The 16,043-nt window shown below is 40.5% G+C and overlaps 1 long non-coding RNA gene across 2 annotated transcripts; it reads right to left on the bottom strand.

Moving 5' to 3' along the window:
• Positions 1 to 2,414: 2,414 nt before the first annotated feature.
• LOC128806492 (uncharacterized) lies at positions 2,415 to 11,933 on the bottom strand. 2 transcript variants are annotated; one of them, XR_008436843.1, is made up of 3 exons: positions 11,811 to 11,933; positions 9,963 to 10,080; positions 2,415 to 2,956 (listed from the first exon to the last, which is right to left on the bottom strand). It is a non-coding gene; the product is annotated as an uncharacterized LOC128806492 (long non-coding RNA). The 2 variants fall into 2 exon arrangements; XR_008436844.1 differs by lacking the exon at positions 2,415 to 2,956 and adding an exon at positions 3,869 to 4,229.
• Positions 11,934 to 16,043: the final 4,110 nt, after the last annotated feature.

Here is a 16,043-nt window from a genome sequence, read left to right as displayed (position 1 = left end):
GCTTCTGAGAATTGTCATTGGCAGCCCATAGCCAGGTCACCAGTTAGCAGAAACACAGAGAAGAGAGCCACAAGGGACCCTGGCTAGTCCTTTCCCCTGCCCTAAAGATCCAGCACACAGGAAGAGGATGGCTGAGTAGGGCAAGCCAGCAATAGCACGGTTCATCCATGTGGTTTTATGGGGCAGTTTACTTTTATTACCTGGTAATTACTGAGGAAGGCTTCAGACAAGCTGACTCTGTAGCCCACATGGCAGCAGACTTGTGTGGGCAGTCAGCTCACCAAAATCATGCTGCCAGACTAATGTTTCAGAAGGGAAAGTCAGTTCATTAGGAAAGCCAAGTTCAAGAAGACAAGTTCAGCCACATTTCAATAGTACCAGAAAAGAATTATAAATACCGACTCTTAAGTTAAAACAAAAAAAGGAAGAAATTGGAAAACGCAGCTGAAGAATAGGGAGAAGTTACAAGGTACAACAAAAAGTATAAAATATCTTAAAAATAAAAAAGGCTGGAGGGCACAGATCAGATAACAAAAAAAGTGTTTGTGAACAGAAAGGCAAACAGTTTTAAAGCTGAAGTGGGCAGGCTAAGCTCCATGCTGCAGAACAGACACTTGCTTATGGCATCATCCCTGAAGTGGGTACAAGGAGGAGTGAAGAAGAGGGAAGAGAAGGCCTTAGGAGATGTTAAAAAGAATAAATACTGAACATGCTAATTTTTCAAAGGAGAAGCATCACAATCCAGGGATACCATGGCTGTTGCTTTAAAGCAGTGGGTATCATTACCAAAGAAGTCACTTGATATTTCCTCCTCCTTAACTGTTCCCTGCTGTGGTACTATTTCTTCACACAATTAGTACATGTGAGCAGAGCACATCAATACTTGTAAAATCAGTGCATTCTTCTCTGTAGAGGCACTGAGTGTTTGTGAAATGAGCACTTTGGTGAACCTCAGACTGCTTTCTCTGAGCTAATACCAGTTAACAGATTTTGATCCTCTGTACCTGTTTTAAACTTTATTTAAATCTTAAACCTGAAAAGATATAAAAAAATCCCAAACCATGTGATAAACATATGTCAAAGTCATATAATTTCCAATCTCTTGTATTTATTCTTTGCAATAAAAAGCAAAAATTACTGTTGATTTACTGTGCAGTCAAACATTGGGAGAATACAGGAACATGTGGGATCAGTTTAGGTCAGGATCAAAACCCCATAATTTAGCTGAGAGCAGCTTCCAAACTAAGCTCGTATTTTTTCAGACTATATTTATAGTGCAGTTACTACATGCCAGTACATCATTAAATGTCCTAAGAACTAAACCCACCCTATTCTTTATGGGGAGGGTTTTTCCCCTTAAGTCAGAAATACCCATTCCAGTGGAATTCTGAAGGAACCAGCAGCATTCACAGCATTCTGCCCCCAACCATCTCCAGTCCTGATGGCTGCTAAGCTGTCTGCAGCCTTTTCTTGATGCTGGTAAGAGCTCACAGTCTCCTGTTCTCACTTCCTAACATGCACCTTGGCCTAGTTAGAACCACTGCTCCCCTGGCCAGTTTGAATCAGGAAGTAAAGCTGGCAAAAAAACAAAACAGATTTGGGATGAATATGAGTGTCTGGCTCTACCAGCAGCACATCAGCCTCGAGGATGCTGTAGAGAAGAGGGAGGGATAAGTTACAGAGGCAGAAAAAAATAAAAAAGAAAACCAAAAAACTCAGAAGCTGAACAACGCAGCCCTGAACATTCATGCTGTTGTCCAGCCCACTGCCCAGAATTCTGGATGGGGAGAGAGAGGACTGACTCCCATTTCCACCACTACATTTGGGATACAGAGCTCTCTGGTGGGCTGCTCTCTCTGCATGGCACAGATAATGATGCAATTGTCAAACCTTCTGCTTCCTACTCTGCATGCTTGGCCACACGGTCCCGGTTCAAAGCCTGATTATTTCTGACCCTGCTGCATTAAAGCTGAAAACTGAGAGGAACATTGTGCAGGAGACAAATTGGCCATGCATCAGAGATCTCAGTTAAATGCTCTTACAAGAGGAATGGTGTGTTTTGATGAATGTTCAGAGCTGAAAACTTAGCCTTATCACACAGAAGTTGCTGTCTGCAGGGAGAGGCAAGGGGAGAGTAATGCTGCCTGGAAAAGCAGCCAGCTGACTCCTTATCTCTCCCAAACAACACTGGGACGTGTTGAGCCCAGGAAGCAGTGGGAGAATGAGAAAAATCATGTCCCAGACTAAATCAAGAGTCACTCCACTTTGCAGAGTCCACAGCTGCTGCAACATCCACAAACACAAAACACGAGTTGAAAATGAACTATTGCAAGACTTTCTTTTTGTTTTTCTCCGTTTTCTCTCTTTTCTTTTCGCACTTGAATGTGTGCAGAAGATACAATCTGAGTACTAAATGTTTTTCTAAGAAGAAAATGACAGCCCCAGCAATAAATACTCTGGGATTTATGGAGTCAGTACACATACGGTGGCAGGAAACTTTGACAGGTTGCTGTAAGCATCCATGAAATGGTCTCTAATGTCTGACTGGAAAGCACTGCAACATTCAGTGGGATGGACTGAAAGGCAGCCAACATAGCAAACATCTTGGGTGATTCAATGCCAATAATTACCTTTTATCAGACTTTAACTAGTGATGTCAAAATATTTCTGGCTTGTAATCATGGAATGGGCAACAAACACACAAGTTTGCTACTTCACACTAACATATGTTTGGTCTCAAGATGTTAAGCACTCATCTGTTTCCAAATTGTATTTAAAATTTAAAAATATAATAACCCCAAACCCCAACACAACAACAACAACAACAAATTTAAAAAACTGCAACCTTTTAATCCCTGTCCATGCTGTTGAAACATGTCAGCTTGCATACAAATGATGGTTTTTCAGGATTTCTTATCTCTGATATTTCTCATTACATAATGCCTCCAGTGTAGACCTGCAAGGTAAAACACAGTTTTAAGCCTGAATAACAAAACTGAGCCTTCCATCAACATGAATTTGTTGACAGGAGAAAGAAGGCTTGGACACACAGCTAATATTTGGGCTGAAAACAAGTTCAGATTGCTGCAACACAGACAGCAAGGGGACAACAATATTTTGGCTTCACAGAAACAAAAGAGAAATAAGGACTAGACTTTTAGCTTTGCTTTCAAACTCTGACTTCAGAGCCAATTAAAAAAAAATTATTAAAACTATTTTGTGAAGACAACCAAACCTGAAGTCAAGCACAATCCTCTCAGCTGATACTGATTAAAAGGGTTGTACAGCTCTTCTGATAGCCCAGTCTTAGTGACTGGTGATTCATGATGTCAGCAGGCACTTCTGTGAATGTGGCTTTTCAACCTGAGCATTGAGAACACCAATAAATTAAATAAACTAAGTTTGCCAGTGATCCTATTGCACCTCTTTTTTCTTTTTATTAAAGCAGCCAGAAAGGTAAAAAAAAAATCAAACCCACAAATCTTCTACCATTTCACTACTGAGCTATAATACATTAAATCACAGATATGAGTCAACAACACCATGCTGCTGGGAAAAATGGAAAACCATTGTGGGAAGAATAACCAAGTGTCATCTGTAGAACACATGGAGCAACGCTCGCACTCAGCTCTGTTGGGGGAAGCAGAGGGCTCAGCTGTGGGCACCACCATCCCAGGAGGATGTGGGCAAAACACAAAAAGTCTGGAGAACAGGGACAAGGACAATGAGGAGCCTATTAGAGAAGACTTAGGCTGCTTGTATTGAGGAGCAGAACCCTAACCCCAATACCGCTTGTCGCAGTCCTGGGACATGTGAGGAGCAGCTGGGAGGAAGGAAGGGTTTCCTTTACATCCCCAGCCCCTGGACAGCATTAATCTCTCTGAAGAGAAGGAGTGTCAGAGACAAGACTGAGACAAGTACCCCTGCTGTGACTTTCAGTGTAGCAGGGACTGTAAATTTGTGCAATACAATTTGGCTAATTTCTGAGAAGTTCATCATGATCTTGCTGAGTGTGCTTGCTCCAAGTTTTCTTACTCCACTGCCAGAGTGAGAGTGCTCAGCTCTTGGTGTCCACCTGGGCCTTCCTTCCAAGCTGCTCCACTTGGCTCTTCCTCCTTTCTGTTTACTGTTACTGGCTCATCAGTGGTTTGCCTGTCTTTCTCCTGAGCCTTCCCTCCTGGAAGCTGGAAAATGTGCTGGGTTGCCTTTGCTGACTCAGAAACACTTCCCTTGGAGCAGATAAAGAAACAGAAGTAACCCAGCAGTTCCTACAGACTGACCAGATTGCACAGAAGATGTGCTGCAAATTTAACAAACAATTCAGTTAAAATAAGTGGTAGTAATTGAAAGTGCTTGAAAGGACAGCAGTGCTGTTTTAAAATAGTTATTTCTTTAATTTTTTTAATAACAACTTTGTACAGTAACATTGAAATGCAAAGTTAAAATGTACTATTCATTTGAGGCAGCAGCATTCCCATCAGAAATTTTAGGCAAACAGAGGGAGTGGGTATAGAGAGAAAGAAACAAGCTTTTTTCAGAATTATGTGTTGAAAAATCCAAAAATAGAAACATTTCCCAAGCAATTTTCTACATGCAAGTATCCCAGTTTCCCAGCAACTCTGTCGGTGACTTTCTGTTAACTTTGTGGGAAAGCAGCTCTGGACAAGAAGCTAAGAGGTTTTTAGAGTCTATTCATAACCCTGCATTTGATAAATTGCTTCATTGTTATAACAACTCCCCTTCAACATGATGATTAATTCTTCTTGTTTTACACAAAAAACATTTGGTTTAAAATGCTAATCTTTGAGCATTTTCTCTATCATTACATCAGAAGTTCTGTCAAGATGTTTCAAAACATCTTGTAAAGTTTAAGGTATTTTCCTCAACTAAAAACCATTTTACATGGGCAAAGTTTGTCTACATGTTATATAAAACTGGCACTAATTTTTATAGCATGGTTTTAATAGGTTTAAAACAAAATGAATAATTATCTAGATAATTATTTAAAGCTAAAAGAAAGTTGTAACATTGTGGTAGCCATAACAAGAAATACAAAATTTTGTCTGGTCTTTTCAATTAATATTCCAGATATCTGTCAATTCCCCAATTGCATTCACAATTTCTTGAAAGAATGGCACAGGGTTAATTTATGCAGTCATAATTTTTTTTTTACATAATGGAGTTATTCATACCAACATGAACAAGACCACACTCTGAGCAAGTTGGATCTTAAAAGTATTTCAACCCAGCTAATGCCAAGGTGAGGGTTTCTTTAGAACAGAAATTCATCCAGGCAATTCCTCTGCCACAGTTTCAGCAGCAGCAAAGAGCTCCCCCAGCACACTCTCAGCTACCCAGGCAAGCAAGGTGAGCAATCAAGTGCAAATCTGGTTTCTGCCAGCATCCAACAAAGTTTTTATCACGGCACTCCTTATGACGGGCACAACAGAGCCCAGCCCCAGGGTGTTTAACAGGGAGTGGCCTCCTGTCCCCTCCTGGGCAGACCCACCCAAGCAGCTCCTTGGGAATGGGTACATAGCAAGGACCTCCACCTGCAGCTTGACAAACACCCAGCCCACACATGCTTCAGATCCTCTAACGCTCATTTCTACTTCAAATTCAGCTTTTCCCCAAGCAGTCTGTAAAATTTTTCTCCACTTAACCTCAAATTGCCTTTCTCCCCTGCTCATAACTTGAGCTGAAATGAAAAAAAAAAAAAAAAAGCTTGGCTTGTCTTGGAGTGTCAAGAAGTAAAACCAGCTTCGAAACAACTGCAAAACAGCAGAAGTGGGTTTCAGTGGGACTTCTAATGTCCTGTGAATTACACTGGTGCTTAATTAAATTACCGTGCTGAGCCTGGGCCTAAATTAATGTGAGACACACTCCTCTGTGTTTATTTGGCTTGGATAATTAAAGGAAGTAACAAAATGAGGGTTTAGAGCTAATGTAATTGAAAGTTTCAGTAATTACCTATTTATTCACTCAAGCACCTGGCATAGCCTGTTTGGTGTATATCGTGAACACAGGAATAGGTGAACAAAATTCTTCTGCTGCAATCCTCTGCTATAGAAACTAAATGGGGCAATTCTTAAGAACCAATCCTACCTCATCCATTTGTAAACTATTGCCTTTCAAGCCATTAAATTATTTTCTATATCTCTTTTGTACCCCCTGGTTCTGGGTTCCATTGGAAGCCAGCAAATGGGAGCATGAGCGATTTACTTATTTACTTTAAGCCTAGAAAAATGGGGGAGACTTTGAAAAGGCTGGTGTCTTCTTGAGAAGAGGATGAAATTTCACATTGGTTCTTATTGAAACCAATTCACATATTCCAGGCCTTTCCTCTCCCTACCCCATCTCTCCCCCACCACCATAATTTGCCCATTTATGCATTAAATCTGGTATAACAACTCTAACTCCCTAAAGACCCTGAACCCATTTCCACGCTGTAACATGAGGGCAACTCCACCTGGGGCTGTGAAATGGCATTAGAGTAGTGGAGAAAATGCTTTGCAGTATTAACATGAATTAAACTGGAATTGAAAATAAAGACCCCTGAACAGAGTTTCTTTTTGCAGCACTAATAAAATCTGCATTCTTGGCAGCAGCACCTAAAATCTGGCTGGTGCACTGAAAACAGAAACCCTTCCTCTGGCTGGTGTCGCCCCTTTCCTTCCCTGGGCTGCCAAGAACCACAGGTTGCTGCTGGAGAGGAACACCCATCAAGGTCTCTCTTAGTTTGGGGTCCCACCAGAATGAATATTAGCTCAGGGGTGCCAGTTCATTTGCCAGTGTCCTCAGCTGATGGAAGAAATGGATTTGAACAGGAATGAGTGAATGGGGGAAAAAAATCCTCTTCAAGTTTTGAAGTTGTCAAAGGTTTTGTTTTGGTGTGGAGTTCAAGGCTCCAATAAACCTTCCTGCAAGTTTAAACGAAACTGAAAATGTGATAAGCTAGACTCTGTGCTTTGCTGGAATAACAAAAATCTATGGACCACACTCTTTTACTGAAGGAGACTGAGTCAGTGCAGTAGCTTTCCTACACGGAGTTCTTATTGATGTTTCTTTGTTGTCACCTGCATTTATCATCCACTGTATACATGTAATTCTGAAATCCATCTTTTTGCAATGGCATCTCTTATGTTATGCTAGTGAGACATCTGTGAGGATTCCCATAATGACCAGCTACATACAGCTCTCTGTCTCCCACAGGACACAAAGAGGAAGATAAACCATTCAAAGGGAGCCTTGAAACTCTGCAGCAGCAAGTCCTGAGAGGGAAAAAGCACCTGATGATTTGAAAGGCTTCTCTTAAGTTTCCTGCAACATGGCATCAGCCTTCAGATGATCTGCTGGGAGCTCATCAGGCCCCCATGTGCATCATTACTCACAGTATTACACTGTTATGGTCTTCCTACAGCCAGCACAGGCAATGACAGTAAATAAACTGTGGAAGCCAAATCAGTATTCCTTCAAAGTCTAGGAGAAATATTGCCTCAGAGGGATCATTTTCTACTGTACCTCACCATTACAAAAGTTTCATGGGAAAAAACACAGATGTTGAAGAGAAAGTTAAAAACAAAAAAAGGGTATTCCAGGGCTGTTTCATCTGAATTGCTGTTTCTGGTATTCTGCTGTCATGTCTCCTGTCACTATCTGGAAACCTTTTAGAATCGTTAGAGTGGCCTAACACCTGCTAAGCTTGAACTCTCTTCAGCCTGCAAACAACTCAGTATGGCCAGGCCTGCCTTGTTTCTTCCTGTCCCAAGAAAACTTAACTGAATATCTGGCCTTTCAATCTCATGGATATCCTAAGTGTCCAAAGCCCTACCATGCATTATCCCTTAGTCTCCAAAACTAGCAAGTGGATCCACTCAGGAATAAATCCACCCAGATGGGCAGTCCATTTTTAACTCCTCTGTTCAGGTAACATAATCAGGTTAGCAATCGGTCACCTTTCTAAACGACAAATATCCCGTGTTACAGACAGGAAAAGTGCATTATCTCTTACATCAGCGGATTTTAACCCCAGCCCAGTCTCCCACTTTAGGACATCAGCCTATTAACTGACACAGAACATGTCTGAACAACCAGAACAGCCTCCTGTCAGAAGAATGCTTTTGTTGCAAATAATATCAGAGATTTCAGTAAATAAAACATTGCAAAGGGCCACCCATGGGTGTCATCAGCTACTCCTTTTTTACCCAGTACTTTATCAGTGTCTGTCCAGATCCCTCCCAAGTGCTCCAGCTATTGCCATTCTCAACTGCACCCTGAGAAATGAGGGCAGGAAATGGACTTAGCTGAGGCCACAAAACATTTATCTTAATACTAGTCTGCTAGATTACAATGTTTATTTAAAGTGGCATAATAGTCTGCAGTTGGAAAAAAAAAAAAACTGTAGGGATTTCCCAATGCTTTTGAATTCTCAGTGCTTTCCCCATGTGATTTTGATTTCTCATCAACAAATAAAAAGATGAAACATTGTTCCATGTGGTGCTCTCTTCACTGTCAAAATGTGTGCAGTGTACTGGAGGGTTAACTCACATCACCTACTTCCCTTGGAAAATTAGTAGGCTGACCAATAATCCTTACTCTTTGGAGACTTCAGGAATGTATAAATGGCATTATTTGCAACTGTCTTTTTAGCTCATGCAGCTGTTGAGATATTTTTATATTTGTTACCCACTTCAGACATGTGAGTTATTCTCATACTTCAATCAGGAAGTAGCTGGTCTGATCAATATATAAGCTTTTGTCCCACACCTACTGGAGAAAACATTCTTGTCCCGGAAAATATGCTGCTTGAGGTCAGGATCACAGAACTGTATCCAGGAATCATTACCTGAACCCAAGAACACTAAACTTGGCTACTTGCTATGAGACACTGAGTTTTACAGATTAATGTGGGTTGTGATCTTCCAAAGCCTTAATAAACTCCATTTATATCCATTATAAATTTCTTTCAGAGTCTTGTGGAAAAAATTACTTTTCCTGCAAAAAAAAAAAATCTCTAAAATACAAACTTTTAGGGAATCATACTTCCCAGCTGCATGAAAGCCCAACAAGGATATTACTCTAAACACAGAAATCACACTTTTGAAGATCACTATCCTAACAAATCTCACATCAGAAAAATAAATCAATCCACCTAAAAGTTGTGGATTTTGATTTGAAATCCATTCCCCTAATCTGCCAAGTTCATTTCTCTGAATGAGATTCAGTGTGAATGCAGCTTTTTTGCAAGTCAGGGACAAATGGCACGGTCATACAGAAAAATGTTCCCCAAAGACTTCCTTGTTGTGTGTAGGAGCATTAATAATGAGTTATCTCTATCGCTATCTCATTTCAACATGACACATCCCAGTGTCATTCTTTGGTTTGCTGGGGATTTTTGCTTTGTTTTTATAGCCACATAACCTCTCTGTATCACCACGATATTGGTCAATCACAAGCAGAAATAAAAGAAAAATAATTTTTTTTCTCCAGTGTTACAGCATGCAGCACAGTGGGGGGATAATTAACTCACAACACTCCCTATTTCCCTTGGAAAATTATCATGCTGGCTAATAAACATTATAGTTATGAGGCTTTTATGAACTTACAAACCCTGCAGTAATTTCAAGTGCATGTGTGGTTTGTTCAGCTGTTTGAACACTTCTCACCTCAGTCACCCTTTCTCCCTGTGAACTCACACTCTAGAAATGCTTTGCATCAATGAAAAAGAGCTGTGTGATTAAAAGTGTATGAGATTCCTGCACATTCACTCCTTCCATGACTAATTAGAGGGTTTGGGGATTTTTTTCCTTTTCTAAGTGGAGCTATTCTGCCAGAGGCTAAGAATTGGGGAGCTTGGTGCTTAACACACTCTGGATTTATTATCTGATCTTCAGGTGAACCACTTAAACCTCTAGTGGTCTAATTTTACCAACTGTAAAACACAAGTAACAGTTATCACCTACCTTTAGGTGTCTTTGGACATTCCAGGGAAAACACCATCTCAAGGCCATGGGGATGTGCCAAACTTGTTGTACTGTGGGATCAACTTCTTCCTCCAACTTTCCAACAGAAGTTCTTGCCCTTAGGAAAGCAGAGAATGAAGAACATGCAGAAAACCCTACCTTATTTCTTCCCATTAAAAAGGCTTAAAATATAAAGAAACTACATACAGTATTTTTCAAAATGCTGCAAATAAACACTGTACTAATTTCAGTAAAGACCATGTAGAACAGTAAAAAATGAATAAGTTTGAGTAAATATTTCTAAATAAAGAAAGAACTGTTCCATTCAACAGCTTGTGCCAATTTATCCCTCTCCACCTGAAAATAACTTGAGAAAACTGGAGATCATGGGCATCCTCAGAACAAGTGAGAACTGCAAGGCATCATTCTGTGATTTTTCTGAACAGCATTTCCCTCTTGGGCTGCTGATGGGATCCCCTTGGACACACAGTCAATAAATGTCTTGGAAAATATGTTTTCATTTCATGAATGATTTCCTTAACCAGTGTGAATGTGATACTTGGCCCTTTCAGTACTGCAAAGAGCTGAGAAAAATGCGTCTTCAACAAAGCAGGAATGACATGAAATTCATTCTCACCGACACATGGATATTCCTGAATGCTAGAACACACACCCATCACCAGTACATTTGGGGACTTGAAAACTTCTGTAATGCCATCTGAATAAGTCCAGCTGCATCACTTACCTGGTATTTAATGCAAAGAAACACATTGTGCTATGTCTCTTCCCTGGCATTCACTCCAGGTAAGAGATTTTTGTTCTTTATTTTTCATATCAGAATTATAAAAAAGCAAAACCAAACAAACAAACAAAAACAAATAAACAAAATAAATAAATAAACAAAGCAGAACCTTTAAACACTACCTCTCCAGTAGATACTCACCATCCTTATTCCTTTCTGAACAGGGAGATATGCTTCACTTCGGCAAAACATTTTAAGAGATTCAAGTCACTGCAAACACCAATCACAGGAAGGAAATGAAGCTCTGTTCAGCTTTGCACATCTATATTCCCATGCATACAAAAATCACAGAGCACACCTCAATATATTTTCAGAATATTTGGCAACAATGCATTAAATATAATTACGGCTGCACGTTGGCTCTTTGTTCCTATACTCAGAGGTGGAAGATTATGAAGTGGTGTCTTTCACCTTCTGAAGTTTGTAGACTTTTTTTCCTTTAAGTATACACATTACAACGTTTGCAGAGGGTAAAGTCAACAAACTGTGCCCAGCAGCTGGAACCCAGAGCAGAGTAACCAGTTCCTGTTGGGGCCAAGTCTCCAGCTCCAGATTAGTCACCAAGAACGCTGAGCCCTCAAGACAGAGGTGCTTTGTTCTCATCCCAGAAAATCCCAGCACACCCAGGGAAGCTCAGCTCGCAGAGGCCTCATTGCAGAGATTTGCAGTTGTGTTTAGGGCTCAGTTTAAAGCTGGGAAATTCACAATGAGCTGAAGTGCTACGTGCCAGCATTGTGCTCTCAGTGCTCAGCTGGCTGTCTCTCAATGCTCAGAGCAGTCCAGGCTGCTGAGATTTAGAGGCCTGGGACACAACTTTAATTACAGTGAACATCAGACAAGAGCTTGTGCTGATGATCATCCCTATAAAAGCTTTTTATGTGCATATTAAGTAGATTAACTCCCCACACCGCGGGTTGCCTTGAACATTTCCTGATCTATATTTACATTTCTTTGGTCTGGTGAAGAGAAAGTCAGCACAACAAAGTCCTTATTTATACCCCACAAAACGTGTACCTTTGGGAGAAGGGATACTAAAGTTCACGTACCTACTCAAGGAGAGCAGTGTTGGGTGACAAGTTGGTATTGCTGCTCCCAGGTCTGCTTTTTAATTGGTTTTCCATTAGAGCAAGATTTTATCATATCAGCTTAAAACGTTACAGTCAGTGAAAATCATCCCCTTTGCTAGAAGAAAAAAAAGACATCCAAATTAATTAAGGAGACAATAGAAAAATTTTGTATCAGACTATTTAGAAATTCGCACCATGAGAAGCAGTATAATTTACTGCTCTCAAATGTGAGAAAATTGAAGGATCTGTCTTGAAAAAAGAAAAAGTTTATTTATTCTTCATGCTGCACAAGCATGGCTGAATTTGCTTTATCTGACACTTACAGAAAGGATGGTAACATTCTCTTCTCCACACAGAAAGCTGTCATCTTCATAGCAGACTAACTCTGTGTCCTCACACCTGAAGATCTCTAGCCCATGACTGGGACTTAGTCCTGATCAAGCAGTTAACTTAAGCAAACTTGTCACCCTTGGAAGGGCCATAGCACAGTCCAGTCCCTTACACACAAAATGTCTTTTCTCCAGCTCCTTGCCTCATTTGAAGTCCAACCTGAACACCATATGAAGGCTGAGCTTTCAGAACCAGGAGGAAGCAATTAAAAGATCTATCCAGCATGAGTGCTTCCAGGGAAAAAATGAATGCTCTGTAGGAATCCCTCACCTCTTTAAGAACAAGAGTGTAGGGTTTGCCCAACAATAAAAGTTTAATGGCAGTTATTTTACACAGTGTCAGAGTGAGCCCCACACTGATCATCTGCTGAACTGAAATTCAAGACATTTAGATGCTCACCACTGACCTGGCAAAACACAGGCCAAAGTCATACCTGGAACAACACCTTGCTATTAGGTTTTTATAAGGGCTATGCAGCAGAGCATGCACGCTTTTCAGGGAGGCAGGGAAGCTTTGCAAACCAAAAGCTCCTTATGACACTAAATGGGATCAGCTTACAACACTGCAGACCTCAGTCAGCAGGAGCTGTACGTGCCCTACAAGAGAGCTCAAGGCAGATTTCAGTGCTTGCTACAGACCATCCTCTCTGTACCAGCACAACACAAACACACCAAAGCAGGGCTGAGTGTCCCCAGAACAGCACTTGGGCAAGATCAGAGGATGCCAGTGGACATGCTGCTCCTGCAGTCCCAGCGGGAGGGTGTGCCAGGGACAGACAGTGTGTGGGAAACAATGACTGCAGCAAAGGGGCTTCCAACCACAGCACCTTGGCTGTGCTGCAACAGAGTAATTTGGTACTTTCCCACATGGTCAGCCAGCTCTCCTGGCCAGCAGGACAGAGATGCAGCAGAAAGACCTTCCTTTCAAAGGATTACTCCTGGCTCTGGAGAGGTTTGTAATTTTTGGCAGTCTCAGGATGGGCTGTGCAAAGAGAAAAGGAACTTCTCTGCTCCCTCTCCCACACTGCAGCCACGCAAGGCCCAGCCATAACGTAGCTCTTAATAAAAAAAGCACAGATGTGCCCTGTAGGCACTTAAAAGACTAAAAGAAAAAAAAATAAACAAAATGATCCTGTGTGTTTCATAAATCGGTATGTAAGCATAATGCAATCTACTATCTTAGATAGAAAATGAAATATCTTAAAAATTATTGAATCCTTGGTGAATTTTCTCAATGGATCGGCATGAAGCTATTTAGCCCAGATGTTTCCATAATTCTGATGCATTAGGAGCTGCACAGCACCGTGGCCAAGTGTTAACACAGTGAACTGTAATGTAAAACATGTAAAGATCCTGGCTTCCAGAGTTATTGGAAGTTTTCACTCTAACCACACTGCTTCCTTAAGCAGCTATATTTTCTTTACAATATGCACTTATATTTTAATGCACATGGAAGAAGAACTAAAGCATTCCCCTCTCTCCCATTAAAACCTAATTCTGTGTGTTCTCTGGAAGAACACAGAGAGGCCAACGAGAGATTGACACAGAGTCTTTCAGAAATGGGAATCTCACATCTGAACAGCAAATCTCACACTCCAGGCAAAAGCAGGGCCAGCAAGGCACAGCTGGGTACCACATGAGCAGGTGAAGAAGTGATGGTGAGATTTCTGATGACAACCTGGTGTCCAAAAGACAGACTGTCCCACTGCGAGGCTCTCATTCACATCTGTAATGGATTTAGGGATTTGTAGAGGTAGTTTCAAAGATATTCAAGCAGGTGCAATGTGTATGTTGGAATGGCCTGACTGAGTGTAGGAGCAATAATGGGAATAGGAAGAAGCACAAAGAAAGGTAACAGCATGTGCTTAGCAGAATGTGACATAGAGAGTGCAAGAAATAAACTGTCAGTCTCTACAGAAGAACAATGCAATGGAATGCCTTGCATTGAGAGTTCATTTGGAAAAATCTTTGCCACTATACTTAATTATTCAAAAGAGTTTAAAATAGTTCAGAGATTATTTCTTCATTATCTACCTGCCAGGGTGGGAGTTGAGAGCTTTGCAATTCTTCAAGACCTTGTTATCTTATAAGCACAAAACACAGTCCTAAATAAATGAAAATTAGCTCCTGCTACAGCCCCAAACCTGCAGTCACAACTCTGTTTTCTTGTGAGTACTTGCTGGAATAGGCCTCACACTCAGACAGAAAACCAGGTGTGAGAGGTGGAGTAATTTCCATTTCTTGGAACAAAAAATGCCAAAACTTCATTTAGGCCTGGAGTTTCTCATGCCTTTTTAAGGCAAATGTTATTTGGGTTTAGGCTCTACAGAGCGCTCTGGAGCAATTCACCATGGAATATCACCCTGACCACTCACACACTGATTATCCTCCAGAGCAAAGTAGGCCATGGAGGCCTTTTGTTTTACTTCTACAAAGTAAAAGTTTAGTAACCAAATTTTCTATATGCTACTGTCAGCTATTCAGCCTTTTCTCACCCACCCCATGGCTGCACAGCAAGTTGTCCTTGAACTGTATTTCCCAGCATAACCACTTTAAATCACATAACTGGCTGCTACTTTTATTTAAAAATATTACAGGACTTCCAATTAGTGAGAAGAGAAATCTGTATTTCAAAAGCAGAGTTTGTAAACCGTAGCAGGTGGCAGAATTTGTCCTCCTATGTAACAGAGCTTAATCTCAAACCTTCTCTTATTCCTGTCTGATTTAAGCCATTCTGTTATTTTCAGTTGGATACAGTCCTTGGCATCTGTTGGACAAAAGCTGATGACATCCATACTGCCAGATAGCTCTTCTCTCTTTAATAGCCACAGAATTGTCATCTAGGCATGGAAAAAGTCAAACATCAGTTTGTACGAGATTGTTCTACATTGTTTCTCAATTAGCACTCTGCAATTTAAAAGCTAGTTCTCCTATCATCTATTTAATCCTTATCTGTTTGCCAGCTCTGAAGTTAAACAAAGCAAATATCATGTTACATTCCCTTAAATTTGGAAAAGGAAATGGGGTAGTGAAAAAAAGAGGTGTAGTCCTCAGGTATCTTAAACTATGAAAATATTGTAAAATAATAATTATTGTCATGTTAAAATAAATATTTGAACACAAAACTCCCAGATAACTAATGACCAGAATACTGTAACAATTACTTCTTTTCTAAAACATTTTTTGAAAACTGTGACAAAAAGTTCAGACTAAAGAAAGTACTAATAATCACTTGCACATTTGCCTTGGGTTTAACTCACTTCTTTCTTTATCACTCTTCCTGTCTGAGCTTTAAGATAGAAAAGCATTTTTTTTTCCACTTCAAGTACAATCCTGAACAGTGAAGTAACAGTTTAAAGATTGCAATTATTACTCACTGAGATTCTGCAAATGCTGGTGGGTCTCAATTCTCTTTTTCCACAGAATTACTAACAAGACCATTACCTGTCTCTCTCCAAATAACAGACAGTAAGGACCCCATAAAAATTATCACTTGGATTATCCAGCTTTTACACTTCATTTTGTAGAATTACTCCTTCCTGTATAATTTTCAGTGATGTTTAACTAGCTCCCAAATGGCTCACAGTGTCCACTTCACTTAACTAGCTTAAATTTTTTCCCAAAATCTAATTGTTCCAGCAAAATTTTCCTGACATATAACTCAAACTTCTCTTTTTCTGGGTGTTTCTATGTGAAATGGGAGGCCAGCAGGAATACTGCATTTCTGAGTAAATACAGTGACAAAAACACAGCAAAACACCTGCAGAGGAGAGACAGGAGCTCCAACAGCTGAGCTGAGAGAAGCTATTTCACTAATATTTAA

This window comes from Vidua macroura, chromosome 4 (assembly GCF_024509145.1).
Source record: "Vidua macroura isolate BioBank_ID:100142 chromosome 4, ASM2450914v1, whole genome shotgun sequence".
Lineage (NCBI taxonomy): Eukaryota > Metazoa > Chordata > Aves > Passeriformes > Viduidae > Vidua > Vidua macroura.
Note: the sequence above shows the minus strand (reverse complement) of the source record. Positions and strands in the feature narration are given on the sequence as shown.